General features: G+C 47.6%; 1 protein-coding gene across 2 annotated transcripts in view; it reads right to left on the bottom strand.

Annotated features, from left to right (window-relative positions):
* CUNH1orf21 (chromosome unknown C1orf21 homolog) overlaps positions 1 to 11,707 on the bottom strand; it is a 241,633-nt gene extending 229,926 nt beyond the window's left edge. Inside the window, exon 1 of one of the 2 annotated variants that reach the window (XM_040263813.1) lies at positions 11,240 to 11,707. The gene's annotated coding sequence lies outside the window, so the exon portion shown is untranslated. The remainder of the gene's footprint in view (positions 1 to 11,239) is intronic. The other variant, XM_040263814.1, reaches the window with a different exon arrangement.
* Positions 11,708 to 12,992: the final 1,285 nt, after the last annotated feature.

Raw genomic sequence — 12,992 nt, forward strand, 5'->3', positions numbered from 1 at the left:
GGAAATACTGGAAACTGAAGAATATAGTGAAGAACACTAAAACGAAGATGAAAACTACAGACTGTAGAGAACCCCACAGGATAAATCTGTTTAACAAATAAACTGCTAGGGAAGAATAAAAAGCGGGAAAATAGAGAAAATGAAAGTCGCTCAGCGGTGTCCACCTCTTTGCAACCCCATGGACTACACAGTCCATGGAATTCTCCAGGCCAGAACACTGGAGTGGGTAGCCTTTCCCTTCTCCAGGGGATCTTCCCAACCCAGGGACTGAACTCAGGTCTCCCACACTGCAGGTGGATTCTTTACCAGCTGAGCCACAAGGGAAGACCAAAATAGAGAAAGGAAGTCTATAAAGAAAGATGGATACATCTTTCAAGTGTGAATATTGTTTGGATTCTGAATAAAATACATTAATCATTAAAAAATATATGGGCCCACCAGGAAAATTTGATTACTGACTAGATAAGAAACTATTGTTAATATTTTTAAAGAATAATACTTGGCTATATTAAAAGAAAAAAAAGCTGTTATCATTTAGAAATATAATCTCGTATGTACAGACGAGATGACATAATGTCTCCAATTTGCTTCAAAAAGAACCAGTAGGTGAAGAGAAGGGAACGTGTATGTGTAGTGGGAAAGGCAGAAAACAGAACTGCCCAGGAGTTGATAATTGAAAGCTTGACTCTTGCCCAAGAGTCAGAGAGCCTGGATTCCAGTCTCAGCACCACCACTTGTCCGCTATAAGATCTTGGTCAAGGTCCGAGAGACCCCTAAACCTCCGTTCTGCTTTATCTATAGAGGTAATAGTCATTTGTTTCAAGCATTAAAGACAATGCATGTAATGTACTCAGCACAGCACCTGGATGCAGAGTAAGCACTCAATAGATGTTAGCTTTTATTATTACTACTGTCAATTATTACCATAATTATTCAAGACCAGGAAGCTAGAGTTAGGAAATGGTGAAAATGGGATAATTTTTGCTGAACCCAAAGCCCAAGTTCCCTCCAATATGTTACAATGCCACCCTCCAGCTCCACCTGGGGTCTCTCAGTAGAGACTGAGGACAAGTAACAATCTATTCTGCAACAATTGTCTCTTTTTTACCTGCAACGACACTGCTACTTAGGCTGGCTTCTACAACTAGCCCTCCTTCCTAACAACATTGTAACTTACTATGTCCCTCCCCCATGGATGGCTCCACATCTAGTAGAAAGTAAACACCCATGTATTTTAACCCCTTTATATATCACTATGCACACTTGTAAATTCACAGTGATTAAACATTGTGTAATTCCATCATCCTCCAAGAACATGACCTCAGAGTTTTATTACACCCGGTACTGGCATAAACTGTATAAGGTAAACCTCAGAATCCCAATGTATAAAACTAACAATGCTAAAACTTCAAATCTTGCATGCAGCATGAATATAGTAATTCTATAATGCTAAGTAATGGGCTGGCCAAAAAGTTCTTTGGGGTTTTTCCATAATAGCTTGCAGAAAAATCCAAATGAACTTTTTGGCCAACCAATTACCTATGTCTCGATATCTGCCATAAGGTAAATACTTCCGCTTCTATTTCTATAACAGAATTGCAAATTCTGAGAAAAACTCTTCAATGCTATTTGTCACTCCTTCGTGTGACAGTGTGAAGCACACACCCATCCTCTCTTCCTGACACCACTTGCCTGGTCTTCTTGCCACGATGAGAGCCTGCAATTTTAGTATCCACTATCCTTTCCATCCACAGCCCATGAAAGCTGGTGTTCCCTGGAACTCAGGGTTCAGTGTTTTCCTTCTATTTACTTTCCCCGAGCAATCTCACATAAAGCTATGTAGCTTCAACTACCACATATTCAAAAACTCTCTCATTCATTTACTCAACAAAAATGTGCTGGGGCCCAATTGTGCGGTAGGTGTCCTGGGGTCACTCTCTCAGTTCCCCTCCAGTCTTTTACCCATACTCACAGAGGAATCATCTATCATGCAAATTATGTCTCCCTCTGCTTACAATCTCTCATTGTCTCTCAGTGCATCTTATTCTGGGCTATGAGTTCAAACTCTTGCGCTATGAAGCCTTGCACAGTTCATCAGTCTCATCTTCCATGTGCTCCAAGCCACAACGACCTACATCCACCTGTCTCCACATTAGTGTGTGAACTCTGCTGGAATGCCCAACTTCAGCTTCCTTGTGTGCATGCTCAGTCCCTCAGTCCTACCTGACTCTTTGCAACCCCATAGACTGTAGCGCCCCAGGCTCCTCTGTCCATGGGATTTCCTAGGCAAGAATACTGGAGTGGGTGGCCATTTCCTTCTCCAGGGAATCTTTCTGACCCAGGGATCGAACCCACATGTCCTACTTGGCAGGCGGATTCTTTATCACTGTGCCACCTGGGAAGCCACTTCACCTTCCATCGACCCTCAAATCCCTTTATCCCCAAATGCCAGTCTGTGAACTAGTAGGCAAATCCACAGTAAAATGAGGAAACATGGTTAGCAAACCAATGCTTTAGGAAATGTAAACAATACCCTAGGGGACCCTTGTGTGGCTTTTCAGTGTCATCCTAAATATCTCCTCTGTGAACCCTTATGTGACTTCTCTATGTTGTGGGATCTTATATCAATATTTATTGTCCAAACTGGGAGACTTCTGAGGGCAAAGGGTGTCCATTAATAACTATGTTGAACAATGGGCACAGACCTGGACTGTCCCAGGGAGACAGGGTACCCAGTCAGCCTACCTCTAGACAGAGTCAGCTGCTTTCTCCCTCAGCTTCCAAAGCACCTTGATTCTTCCCCACACACCATGTGCTTGCCTGACACTTCCCATGCTTTTCTGAGAAGTCCACAAAGTCAGGGCCAGGCCTTTCTATCCATATCTCCAACATCTCTCCTGTGCCAGGCACAGAAATGACACAAAGTATCATCAACAAATGTTTGTTTAGTACATTATCTTCATGTGTAAGACAGATTAGACGCTTTAACCTTGGCCAACAAAGGAATCAAAAAATTCCCATTATCTTTTCTCATCCCTGAGAAACTCCACTTCCTCATTTGGTTAAAAAGTTTTAAATGGGAGCAAGGTATTCACAGAGAAAAATTCTAAGCCTCAGACCAATAACCAGTTGTCAATCAACCAACAGCTATTTACTCTGCACGTTATACCCTTAAGACCCAGTGGGCATGACAGAGCTGATGATTCACTGGGGTGACCAAAAAATCATAAATCAAGATCAAAACCAATAATGAAAGAAATGAACATCAAATAAGTGTTGCAGGACCTTTTCCCTGGTGGCTCAGTGGCTAAGAATCCGCCTGCCAATGCAGGAGACATAGGTTCTATCCCTGGGTTGGGAGGACTCCTTGAAGAAGGAAATGGCTAACCAATCCAGTATTCTTGCCTGGAAAATCCTACGGACAGAGGAGCCTGGCTGACTACAAAAGAGGCAGACACAAATGAAGTGACTTAGCAAGTGCTGCAGGACTTCATGGAAGCTAAGGGAGACACCACTCAGATGGTCAGAGAAGACGCTCTTTGGAGGAGAAGGGACTGGACCTGAAAAGAAGCGGCAGAGGGAGGGAAGCCCAAGGCCAGGTCGGGGTGCGTGTTGGGGCGGCCACCAAAAGTAAGCAGAAACTTTGTTTTGGGAGTTGTCTCTAGACTGTCATGGATTCCTGGCATGGAGACCAGAACATCTGAATTTTCAGTAAATACGAAACAAAGAGGTTCCTGGATTCTCACCTCCTTCCTCAAAATAGTAATAGTATCTGCCTGAGACATAGAGATATGTGTGGCTGGCTCCTTTATAACCTTTTAATTGGAAGAACTGTTACAAAATTATCTTAGGAAAATTGCTGTTGGCAGAACTTTCAGATAGAACTGCTGAAGTCACCCCTTGGCATGTATTAATTATCTGTGTCTTTGAAAAGTTCTCTGCAAATCTCAGCAGGGCAGCCTTGCAGCATCTCCTTAGTTCACATCTGGCCTTTCAATCCTCTCCTGAAAGAAATCACAGGGTTAACACAGGGGTTCCCCTAGACTGTAAATAACCAGTACAGGCCTCCATGCCAACCTTGGGGTTCAGGGATAAGCTTTTCGGAGTGCCTGTGATGATAAATACTGCATCTCCTGGACTGCTGAGTGGGTCTCGCCTATGTGTATGCTCGGTTGCTTAAGTTGTCACCGACTCTTTGCAACCCTGTGGATTATAGCCCACCAGGCTCCTCTGTCCATGGGGTTCTCCAGGCAAGAATACTGGAGTGGGTTGCCATTCCCTCCTCCAGGGGATCTTCCAGACTCAGGGATTGAACCCTACTCCACCAGAATCTGTGATGATGGGTATGAAAAAATGTCCCCGCACTCCAGCAAAGACTACCAACCCCTCCTTCTCCTTCCTTACCCTACTCTGGCAGGGAAAATTGTATGTCATCAAGGAAGGTGGAAAATGTCCTAATATATGGAACTGAAACTACTGCAATGTCCACGGCACCCAAATAAAACACAGATCCATTTAAGACAGGGAGGAATTCTTACTTAACAACCATTCTCCCTGCTCTGCTTTAAAGCACCTTCTTCCAAAAGCCCTGGAGCCCTCAGGATATTGCGTAACTAGTGCTGGATCTACTTTTGAAGTAGTTTTATAAAAAGACCAATCCAAGTTTGTCATACGTAATGAGTCAACAGGCTGTGTTTTTCCAGTAGTAGTCCTCAGTTTAATACTTTTTCTCCCAATGACCCTACTAATAGGGCCACACAGGTGATAAACTGATAAGGGAAAGCAACAATGTTAGGTCTTAGCTAAAGAATCCTTGCTTAGTAAAAATGTATCTGTGTGTTCAGTTACTCAGTTGTGTCTGACTCTTTGAGACCCCATGGACTGTAGCCCGTCAGGTTCCACCCATCAGGTTCCACCGGATTCTCCAGGCAAGGATACTGGAGTGGGTTGCCATTTCCTAGTCCAGGGGATCTTCCCGACCCAGGGATCGAATCCACATCTCCTGCATTGTAGGTGGATTCTTTACCACTGACCACCAAGGAAGACCAGAAAGTAGATTTTGGTGTATAGGAGAGCCTTTCGACGGTGTCATTATGGAAATTTCTGAAATGCTGCTCAAGGTATGTTTATCCAATCTTTAAACATAACAAGAATCGCATAGATATTTCTTTATCTATTATCTAACATAAGATGTAAAAGCTAAGCAAAATGATGAGGCAAAGTGCTCCAGCTATTATTAAAGGGTTTTAAGGGTCTTTAAAAGTCAAAAACATTGTGGAATCAAAAGTGAAAACAAGGACTTCCCTGGTAGCCCAGAGGTTAAGACTTTGCCTTTGAATGCAGGGGGTGCAGGTTCGATTCCTGGCCAGGGAACTAAGATCCCACATGCCTTATAGCCAAAAAACCAAAACATAAATCAGAAGCAGTATTGTAACTGGTTCAATAAAGACTTTAAAAATGGTCTACATCTCTCTATATATATGCATATATATATATATTAATATATATATGCAGTGATGGGATAGGCATATGGTAATAGTTATGACATTCCTATTCCAGAAGGAAGAACATGGAACAGACATAGAAAGGAGTTCCTTTTCCTGATGAGTTTCAGAATTTGGCCCAGCAGAATCCCTTTCCCTGGTGGCTCAGATGGTAAATGCGGGAGACCTGGGTTGAGAAGATCTTCTGGAGGAGGGCATGGCAACCCACTACATGACTGAGCGACTAACCACAGCACATATATATATATATATATATATATATATATATATATATATATATATCTTTGGGAAAAAAGTGAAAACAAAGGCAGAAAGATTTCCAAACTTGAGAATGTTCTAACTCCATTTTTCTACAAGGTACAGAGCATGTGGACTTCAACTCATGAATGCTGTAAACACGTCTGCTGATATGGCGTGAGCCTGTGAAACAGGCAGAGGCAGGCATGGGCTGGGAGATCTGAGAGCTTGATGGAGAGAAGTGGGCGGAGGTAATAAGGGAGGCATGTGGGGCAAAGTAGGACAAGGAAGAGGGGCCCTGAGGGCAGACAGGAGAAGCAGCTGGAAGCAGAAAGCCTACCCTTGTGCAGAGAGGTGGGAGCCATCAGAGGGAAAGTGGGCCTGGAGACACAGTGAAAGGACTGGACAAGATCACTGCGACACACACCAGCCAAGTCTTGCAGGCAAAAGTAAGGTGGTGGGAGAAGAAGCAGGAGGCCTATGGATGAACATCTATGGGACAGAAACGCTTCAGAAAGGAGATGTAGGTAAAAGGGACGTCTGGCGAAGCAATGTAAAAGGCAGCCTAGGGAGAGTGAACAGACAGATGCCGGGGCAGCGGCTCAGAATGAATGCTGGCAGGCTGAGTGTGCTTGCTGCATGAGGCAGGTCTCACCTTTGCTTGTTTTACATTATTTTAGAGGGAACAGCAGTGAATATCCATGATGGCCTCCCTTGGGAAAATCCAGTAAACCAAGAGGTAGGGGCTACCTGAGCTTCAGCAGGACCTTTCTCCAGTCCTTGACGCAGGCACATTCTGGGAGCGATCCCAGGAGGAAAACCTTGCGTGCTATGACCACAGCACGGTGTCAAGTAAGACAAGGGTACATGAAAGAATTTTGAAAACTATAAAGCACCCTTTAAATATAAAGCATTGTTATTCAATGAATGCCTGGGACAAAAAAAGATGAAGACCAGTCACAATCAGGAGTGAAGAAATATTTGTCAAATATGGATATTATATATATTCCAAATGAAGATGATCCTAAGTAGAAATTCCAGTAGTCTGAGAAGACATTATGCTTGATATGTTTACTTTTCTGTCCAATATTTTTCCACATTGAAAAATCCTACTTGTGGCATAATATGGAGCTCTTGATAAACTACTGTACTGATTTATGAAAATGGAAATCTGCATCTAATGTATTTCCAAGGAGGTTTTTGACACATTACAGATCTTAACTAATTAGGTGAATTCCATTCAATCCAATCACTCATTGAGTGACTCGCAAGTAAGTGCAACGTAATCCATCAGCTGCCAAGGAGGCTGCAGAGAGGAGCAAGACAGTCTGCCTCTAACTACCTAGTTTGGTCTTCATCTTAGTTTCCATTCAGATTGGGGCAGCTGCATCTCCTTTCATAAGTATAGAGAGAAAGCAGTCTTTGACGTTATATGACTAGCCTGCAACCAAGGAAATGCATTTTCCAGGAACACACTGAATTAAAAAAATAATAATAATAAAGGAGGGGAAGGCACTCACTACCTGCTGACTGCAGACACTGCTGTGTGTTCACTTCCAGGTTCATCCTTGCCCAGTTGACGTGCAACCACTCTTGTCCTGATTGCATAACCACAGCATGTCAAGTTGTTTCTTGTTGCCAGTGTAAGTTGTAAAATTAAACTTCAGAACTGAGGGAGTCAAGCTAAATAATTGCCTACTTGAAAAATATGTATGTATATAATTCACATGTCACTTCGGATAAGCTCTTGAATTATGATCTCTTAAAGTCACAACTGTCACCAGTTTTAAAAAACAGTTTCAGAGTAGCAGTTCTCCCTGGATGCACACCTTCTCCCTGAGACCTTCTCTCCTCTTCTCAGTTTTCCAAGTATTTTACATTGATTTATTGCGATCTGCTTTTCATGTTTTAACGAGAACCTAATTAATCACAACTTTTACTTCTCTCAAGCTCTTGAGACTTCTATAATTCCAAAGAAGGAATCTAAGATGGCCCAAAATGCACTTGCTGGTGCCTCTCAGGGCTCCAGGTTCTACTGATAAGTTCCCGTGAAGTTGGTGACACCACATGTAGGACCCTCGGTGAACGATATCCTGCCCACTCCTGTTCTAATGGGAGATGCCAAACTTCTCCTTCTCCAACCTGGGGTGTTTCATTCCCTGACAAAAAACAGCTACTAGAAAGGGGCCAGGACTTCCTTGGAGGACCAGTGGATAAGAATCTGCCTGCCAATGCAGGGGACACAGGTTCAGTCTTCTGGTGTGAGAAGATTCCACATGCCATGGGGCACCTAAGCCTGTGAGTCACAAGTACTGAGCCTGCGAACTGCAACTACTGAACCCTCTCACCCTAGAACCTGTGCTCCCAACGAGAGAAGCCAACGCAATGAGAAGCCCATGTGTAATGAAGAGTATGAAGACTAGCCCCTGCTCGCGGCAACCAGAAAAAGTCCGCTTGCAGCAATGAAGACCCAGTGCAACCAAAAATAAAATTAATTAATTTTAAAAAAGAAGCACAACTTCCCCTTAAAAAAAAAAGAGGGAGTGGTTTACTAGGAGCCTGGAGCAAGTCACTAAGTAAGTGACAGTCAAGTCTTGCCTGGTCAAAAATCAACACAGCACTGAGGCACCATCAACCTGGAAATTATACTCACAGTGGGGGACATCAACTTCCTCTTGGGTAGAGTCACAGCAAATAGTACCAATTAATGAAAAGGCTTTTGATTTTTACCCTGTGATGCTTCAAGAAGCTCAAACCACTGCAGACAGTAGCCTATCAATTCCCAGAAATCCATGTGTGTGTGCATGCTAAGTCACTTCAGTCGTGTCCGTCCGCCAAGCTCCTCTGTCCCAGGGATTCTCCAGGCAAGAGTACTGGAGTGGGTTGTCATGCCCTCCTCCAGGGGATCTTCCTGACCCAGGGATTGAACTGGTGTCTCATTATGTTTCCTATACTGGCAGGTGGGTTCTTTATCACTAGGGCCACCTGGGAAGCCCCCCCAGAAATCCATGCTAGATGATAAAGTGAGATCAGGGATAAAGCATACCTTATCAGGGATAAAGTGAGAGGATAAAGCACACAAAAACACTAGCAAAGAACCCAAAGAACTCGACCAGTGTAGTTAAGACAGCTGAAGAGGGAACCTAGAACCTTAGGGTCCTTCTAGGATGAAATATCAGCATTGGCTATAAGACCACCCTACCAACCAGGGCCAACTTTTCTTGGGAAAGATGCCCTAAAGGAAATAAACCTGACAACAGAAGCACCCCACTCCTTCTTGAAGCCCTCTGTTCATCCAAGTGCTGAGTCTGCTTGTCTTCAAAGCTTTTCTAAACAGCCATCTTGAGCTGTTGTCAGAAATCGCCAGCCTAGGTTCGATAAAGGATCCTTGGGGCTGGTGCACTGGGACGACCCGGAGGGATGGTACGGGGAGTGAGGTGGGTGGGAGTTTCAGGATGGGGAACACCTGTACGCCTGTGGCAGATTCATGTTGATATGTGGCAGAACCAATACAATATTGTAAAGTAATTAGCCTCCAATTAAAATAAATAAATTTTTTTTAAAAAGTCAACATGTTAAAAAAAAAAAAAAAAAAAAGAACCCAGTCTGCACAGCAGGAAACACTAGGGGAGGATTTCCACACTGCATTTCTGATCTGTGAAGTGCTAGTCCCAGCACTGGCTTAATGCAGAGACAAATACACTCAGCTGTCTCATCACCAGCACTTCCTACTTTATAGGCAGCAAAAGAAAAATAACCAAGTCTAAATTAATTTCCACATCTGATCAATTGCATTTCCAAACAGCCAACACAGAACATGTTCTATTGATCCTACAATCCAGCTCTAGAAGTATGAAAAAGGGGAGAAATCCCCCAACTTGAGCACCTTGGACTTAAAGACCCTTAAGAAACATTACCTTCTCCCCCTAAGAAAGCTATAGTGTCTAGGGCTATACTGCCCTGAATGCACCCAATCTTCTTTGATCTGGGAAGCTAACTAAGCAGGGTTGGGCCTGGTTAGTACTTGGATGGATGAAAGCTAGAGCACCCCAGACCAACTCTACCCATGATTTTTTTTTCTATCCTGATACATCCCAATTCTACCAACAGAAAGATTATTCTCATTAGGTAGAAGGTGAGCCCAGCCCATGAAGTAAGGAAGTGTTCATAATATCTGTCTGTGTAATGAACGTGTCACTTCCCCGAACAGCCCAACTGTTTCCTTAAAATTAAAAAAAAAAAAAAGTACTACATGGAATCTATGGTGTGTCAGTCCCCCTCCCAAAGTCTGAGTCAGAGCATGTGTGTCTTTCCTGAAGTTCTGGGTGACCAAGCTGGCTCCCTTTCAGACTTGCTCCGATAGCTGAACTTAAGGCTGTCTTCCAGCCACAACAGAAGCAACTATCTATTTTAAAACAATTTTCCTAACCCACACGCGACCGGAGCTACCTTATACATAGGTCGTCAACGTCCTACCGGAAACCGAACACTTCTATCTCGAACGGTGCCTGTCATCTCCCCGGATTAATGCGTGATTATGTGGATGTATTTTTACCTTTGACCGTGCAACTGTTGGAGCGGAGAAAAGCCACCCCAATTTTTATCATCGTGCCTGAGCCAATCCAGAGCCTTAGAAAGAGAGATGAATGGGAGATGAGAGGGCTTCTCTCTCACAAACAGTAAGCGAGAGGAGGAAAAAAAAAAAAGAAATCCGTCGGAGGAGAGGGTGGGGGGCAGGGTGGAAGGCAGGGGAAGGACACCCAGCAGCCGACCAGAGGCAGCTGCAGGCGGCCGCACTTCGCGAACTGCCCGCAGAGGGGAGTGAAATCTTCCCCCGGTACAATAACGGAGCGCCCCACTCCCCGGCTGCCTCGCCTGGGCACGAATAATAAATATATCGAGATGGACAAACCGCTGCACCGAGACAAGTCAGCCCCCATCCCCGAAAGGTCAAAACTTCAAAAATTCGGGGGATCACAGCACCCACACAAACACATAGATCCGTCGGAGCGGAGAGTCTCAGAGACTGAGCAAAGGTTCTGCATTTTGGTTTTTGCTTTCAAGCTCTGGCTTGCAAAAAAGTACGGCGGCTACGGGCAAAGCTCGAGAGGAGCAGGAAAGGCTGAGGGCGGCGGTGGGGGGAGGAGGGTATGGGTAGGAAAGCAGGGGTGTCGAACCCCAACCACCCAGGCCTCAATGTGACGAAAGTCGTCAGCAGCCCCAACCGCATCCCAGCCCCTGCGTCCCGGCCAGCAGACGCCCCCAGCGGCTCCCCCACCCCAGCTTCCGTCCCTGCCAGCCCCGCAGCAGCAGCAGCAGCAACAGCCCCGGCTCGGGCCGCGCGCCGGCAGCGCCACGACCGCGGCTCCATCCCCGCCGCGCGGCAGGCACCCGCAGGCCTGCCTCCCAGCCCACCCGGGCGCGCCCCGGAGCAGAGCCGGGCCGAGCCGCGCCGCCAACTCCCCCCTCCCCCGGGCCGGCGGGGGGCTCCCGCTTACCTTGGGCGCTCGCGGGGGGGCTGAAGGTGGCAAGCCTCCCGCCCCCCGCCCCGGTCCTGCTGGCGGGTTTTCTTCCTCCCTCCTTCTTGTCTTCCTCCTCCTCCCCACGGTGAGTCCCGGTCTCCCCCTCCTCCCAGAGGCCGGGGGTAAGAGCCCCGAAGCCCCCGAAGCCCCCGAAGCCCGGCCCGGGTGCGTGCGTGCTGGAGGCGGCGGCGCGCGGCCAGCTCTCTCCAGTAACTGAGCGCGGCGCGCGGCTCCCAACTAAAGTGTGAAAGAAGCGGCGGCCGCGGCACGGAACGTCCCCCCACCCCCGGGAGTGGGCAGGGAGCGAGCCGGGGCTGGCGGCGAGCGAGCGAGCGAGGGAGGGGACCGGGAAGGAGGGAGGGGGACGGAGGGAGGGGACCTCCTCGCCCAGTCACTCACTCGAGGGGCGGGGGCAGCCAGACACTCCCCCAGCGCCGGCCCCTCCCCGCGCCCGGCTCCCGCGCGCGTCCTGCCCCCCGCCTCGCCCCCGGGAGGGGCCTGCGGGGGCCGCGCACCCCGGAGGAAGGGACCGGGATTGCGCGACTGCCAGGGCTGCAGAGAGGAATCGAGGGCGAGGACGGGCGTGTGTGTGTGTGTGCGCGCACCCCGCCGCTGGAGGGGAGACCCCGGCGGGAAAGCTGCGTCCTGGGCCTGACACCCGGGCGATGGCCTGGGAGGAGCCGCTGGACCGCTCGGAGCCCCGGACTGCCCAGCTCTGCTGGAGACCCAAGCCAGACCTTGGGTCCAGCCGAGGGGCTGCGCCTGCTGGAAGCAGGGGAAGGCGAGGCCGGGCATCCGCGCCGCGCAGCCCCTCCCTTCGCTGGACCGGTGGGCGCTGCCCAGCTTCCCCGGCCCGGCGTGGCCACCAACCCGCCTCCACCCTGCCCGGGAGCCGCGGCGCCTGCAAGATGAATGAAGCGTCGGCCACTGGACAGAAGCTGCACTGGGGAGGGAAGGAGACACCGCCTGAGACTTCGTGCCCGGCGCCCCCTCTTTGCCCCTCCCGGCCTCTTGGGACTAAAGGGCGGAGGCCGCGCCTACTGGCGCGTTTGGGATGATTGCGGAATCTACAAAGATCGCCGCCCAACCTCTTTACCTGCTGGGGTTTTTTGTGGACACCCACAAGAGGTCAACCAATCTCACCCTCTGGGAAAAAGTTGTTTTCTCCTTTTCCTGGTCATATTGGGTGTTTCGTGTGCGCACTGAATCGATCTTTCAACATTGATAGCGGTCTTTTGTGTGGCTTCCCCGCGCTTCGCTGCTTTTGCATTGCCCTAGACGCGTGAGGAATGCCAGGCCTCCGGAGTGAGGACACCCAGGAAAACAAAGGGGCAAAAAGACCCTCCCTGGGCCCCGTGGATTACACACACACAACGGAATCATTTCTCTCTTTGGGCCAAGATGAAGTTGAAAACCGGAAAAGGACACACTAGAGCTGTGGCAGTGATGAGACACCTAACTGAAAAGCAGATTCATGATTTAATGGCATGAGTTAATAACCCACCCATAATAGCGAGGAAGTCAGTCTTTTGGGGAAGGGAAAAAAAAAAAAGGTTTCCCAGTATTCTCACTTTTCCGATTTAAAAGGCTGGTATCACATTGTTTTTGAAATCCCCTTGTATTACATTTTAAAATGTATCCATATTTTCTCTTTGGAACCAGAACTCTTTCTAGTCTAGCCTCCTGAAGAGGAGTAGTTTAGAAGGGGTGGTAGGCTAACTAGGATTCC

The sequence above is a fragment of the Oryx dammah genome, unplaced genomic scaffold (genome assembly GCF_014754425.2).
Source record: "Oryx dammah isolate SB20612 unplaced genomic scaffold, SCBI_Odam_1.1 HiC_scaffold_21, whole genome shotgun sequence".
Taxonomy (NCBI): Eukaryota; Metazoa; Chordata; class Mammalia; order Artiodactyla; family Bovidae; genus Oryx; species Oryx dammah.